Consider the following 4,631-nt stretch of genomic DNA (forward strand, 5'->3'; position numbering starts at 1 on the left):
GCATTGTCTGCAGTTTGATCTTTCAAAATCAATTAGCATTTTATCAAAGGTATGAATATTGAAAACCACTTACAATGTTATTTCCAACCACACTGACTTATTTGTACGACCAAAGCCTTGTCTCAGCGTGAAGCCTCACCCATTTTGTTTGTGACAGTTTTATATTTAAACGTAATACGGTGTAAAACAGTGATGCTTATGAACCACAATTTTGTTATGGCATCTCCGCCGCTCTTTCTTCCCATTTCAAAGCATACATGGAAATCATGATAGTGAGACAACACGAATAGAATACTAATGTCTTAAGATAATAGCAGCTTTAATCGTTTTATGGGTTGGCAGTATAAAGTTGCCAAAATCAGCTTTTGGGAAAAGTCTAATGTAATGATGGTCTTCTCAGAAAGTCGGCTGGGTTTCACTAAGTCGCTTTAAATATTTTATATAAGCCAGACAAACAAACTAAACGTCATTATAAGTAAAAAGCAAACTATGGTAGCGCTCTATGGTTTGCTTATATCAGCAAAATGCCGAGTCACGCACAGGAAATCATGGTGCAAGCTAGTCGATAATTTCCTTTGGGACTGCAGTATCGCATAACCTTAAAGCACTATTCAGTGTGTTTTAAACCAACGCAATTTTTATCCAAAATCTCGCTCGTCACGTCTTGCACTACGTCGTAACACTCGTATTTTGTGATTCACGCAATCGGCATTTCCTATTTTGCGGTTTGAGCGAACGGGATTTTGTCTCTTTAATTTAGAACGCGTCTTAGCGAACTTTGTTTGGGGTCAAGGAGAACAAGAAATTACAATTTTTTGCAGGTGCTTCTCTTTCGCGTGTGTCCGTTTAGACAAGACAATGGAAGAGCATTCTGTAAAATAATCTAACCTTGCGATAGCTGCTTGTTTTGTCCAAGATTGAAATTTCAGTAGCTGTTCTGAATATTACGATACCATTAAGTGTATTAATTCGCCGCTCGTGTTTTTAATTACTTTTTGCCATGATGTGTACTGTTTTGTACTTGCTCATGGAAAGCGTTGAATTGTTATTGTGAATGTTAGCTAAATGTAAATCAGTTCTCTACTGCCACCTACCAGAATACTAACAATTTGCCTGTAGTAGCAAACATCATTGGCTTTTGGAATCTAGTAATCCAGAAAAGATGATCAATATCAAGAACTAAGCCAACATAGTTTGAAATCAACAATCAGCTCGTTGATATAACATTAAAAACTGAATGAGCTTAAGTGATAAACACAACCATCGAACTAAAACTTAAAATGCAACAATAAGGTTAGAATGCTGCTGCTAATTTTGTTCGTGTCATGTGACCAAAACTGATCTCTGTGCGTTAGTTTACTTATGGTGGTGTGCGCATTTCAACAAGCCCACTGCAAATCACGATATGAATTTATAATATGATAACGATACAATAATGTATACAATAACAAAAATCCGGTCCATGTCAAATCTACCTGATGAATTTCATCCAAAAAAGGATAAACTGACAACGCATCATAAATTGTTTTACTTTTTATAATAAAAGAAAGCACTGAGTTATTGTTCGCCAGGGAAGCGAAAACCCAAGATTTTAGGCATTGTGACGTTAACATGAAAATGAAGCTGATGTGACGGACGGTGCTGGGTTGGTGGATTAAAAACTGTTATTTTTACTCAATCAAATTATGATTAAAAATTTTAGGAACGAAACAGTTTGTCAAATAATCAAGAGCAACGCTCCGAGATGCAATGCACTGTGTGTCATTTATTATTTTTTATACCATACGAAGTGGAATTAGCTCGATAACTAGACCTTAGATAAGTCGAAATTTTGGAAAAATCAAAATAGTTTTACCGGTTCCTGCAAAAAATGTCAATTACTGTAAAATGCATGTGAACAACCACCGCAAACACGCAATTTTGTTTTGCTCATGTGTTGTACCTTCTTGGATTGTTGATATTCGTAACGCTGGTCAAACGAAATGTAACGTTTATTTAGACGTTATTGACATTACAATATGAGGCTACATCGAGAGATGGACGGGCATAAAAGTTTTATTTTGATGTTGATACGGTATATAGCTTATTAACAAGACTGCAAAGCTGAAAGCATAAAAAATTGCTCACATTTTCTTCATTATTGCTAATTCTATCAGCTTCAAATAAATCGAAGTGATTTAACTTCTGTATACAGTGCTCATTACGTTATATTCCATGCTAGCCCGGCCACAAAGTAATCGTCCCTACAGGCAAATGGATTCCGACGCGAGAAGTCAACTGTAGGTTACCTTTATGGACCAGAACTTCGAGGATAAGAATAAGGCCAGGGCTGCACCATTAGATCTTACAGCTGCCTTCGATACAGTTTAGCACCGACACCGTACCCTCGCCTGCAACCTGCTCCGTCTGTTCCCAGATATAGGCACTTGGTTTGCATGAGTCACGAAGCTTTACTCTCACCACCAGCCATAGACAACAAGGGAGGCTGCGACGCCTCAAGAATGGCGCCGCGCAAGGATCGGTCCTACTCCTTCCTATTTAACACCTACACATCCAAAACCTACTGAACATAATGTTGTCTAATTACCCCTACACAGACGACCTGGCGATCGTGCATTCAGCAGGGAAATGGGAAACAGTCAAGGGAACCTTTGCCAAGGCATGACTATACTTATCGGGTTTTCTTCCAGAAATGAAGATTAAAGTTCAGCAAAACCAAAACGTTATCTGTGCTCGGCAGTCTTCCATTTTATCAACAAGAAAGCTAAACGTGAGCTTCAAGCTAACGTCACGTCTATATGTGCTTTGTTATCCTGCTCCCAGATACCTTGGGGTAACCTTCGACAGGTCGCTCACGTATCGTCAAAAACTGGGGCGCTGGGGTCGCTGCTTTCCATACAGCAGCTCATGCTCTACACCACTTCACCGCTGAGTACTCTGCACCTGCTGTTTGGTGTCGCAGTACACATCCCCATCAAAAAGACACTGCCATAAACGACGTTTTGCGTACTATGACTGAACATTTGTTATGGACATGAACACTATATGACTATATGAACATGTAGCCTACTATGACATTTGCCCAAACTATTGGACAATCTTCCCACCCTCTCGAGCATCCCACTTACTGGGCCTCGCCGCGATGGAGCCACTCTTGCTCGTCGGATGACGGCTTCACTCTGTAAAAATGGGGAGTGGCAAACTTTGCGACCTGTGAATGTGGCGCAAAGGAGCAAATAGCATACCATGTTATATGTGATTGTTCTATCTCATACATTCCAAACAGAATACATGCAGGGCTGTGTAGAGTACAATAAGGGCCCGGGCTAGAAAGTAAATTTGGTCCCTGTAAAAATTATGTAATTTGGTCACATAATGCTTTATATAATCTTTCATCATCAGATATACCGAAAATTGTTTCCATGAGTTAAGTTTTCAGTTATTATAGTAAAAACACGTTTTATACTTTTTAAGTAGTTTTAGTATTTCGCATTTTAGGTTAGTTTGTACATGTTTGTATCCTGTTGTTTGTACACGATTTCACGCTGTTCTTGGAGGACCAATAAATTTGGCTTTAATTATTTGTGGCTAATACGACTGGCCCTTAGCGGTAAAAGACCTAAAAGAATTCTAACGTTAAACAAAGAATGTGATTTGCAAATAATAGGACCCATTAAAAGCATATAGGCCCGCCCGACCTCTTTACTGGCCTGAAAGCATTGCCCGCAAGTTTTGAAATACAGTTGGAAACAGTGGTTGCTAAACATGTACGCCGCTAACATCTGTGGCTGAACATCATCCGTCTCACATAACGACGAGGGCGACAAACTTGCTTTCGACTGCAATACGACAATATATCCAGATGGACATTGTATGTGAGACGAAAATTAAGGAATAAGAAAATGAAATCAAGTTTTCCTTTTTATAAAATTTTATGTTACCTTTTGTTTCAAGTTACGTTAGTTGAATAGTTTCAAGTTACGCTATATAAAATGACATGTATACCTGTACTGTATCACAGCACGAGAGTTCTTTTTCGATCAATGAACTTGTAATAAACTCACAGTTAACATAAGTTGGATGGCAATAAATTCGTAGATTTATGCCTCATCGGACTTCAACTGTTTACGCGATCATAATAGATCTTTACTTAATACAAAGTGTTAAGGGAACGTTTTGCCCTCGGGGCAAATGTCACACCCCAGTCGTAATGCACGTCGTATATAGTCTCTAAGTCAAATACTACTGCGATTACGCGGCTGACAAAACACCGCACGTTTCTCCAGCCATCGCTATGTTTTATCTAAGACAAATGGCAGATTAATTATTATCGTTCTGTTTATTATACACAAGGTGCCCATTGTTGCAAATAATCACCGATCAGATTGCAAGCTTCGTCTATAAGGTACATTTTCCTGTTGGCTGAGATGAGCATATATCTTGACGTTGGTCAAAAGTAACTTACTGTACTGATACAGATTACTAGCTGATCCGCGATATTACAAAAAGGCTGTCCACTCGGGTTGTAGGCGATTATGGCAATGCAACTTTTGGCCTATTACTTTATCCTGAGACTTTATTAACTCAGTTTTATTTTTGCTGAGGTATCTTTCAAGAATTTTTCAAACCGT

The sequence above is a fragment of the Clavelina lepadiformis genome, chromosome 9 (assembly GCF_947623445.1).
Source record: "Clavelina lepadiformis chromosome 9, kaClaLepa1.1, whole genome shotgun sequence".
NCBI lineage: Eukaryota > Metazoa > Chordata > Ascidiacea > Aplousobranchia > Clavelinidae > Clavelina > Clavelina lepadiformis.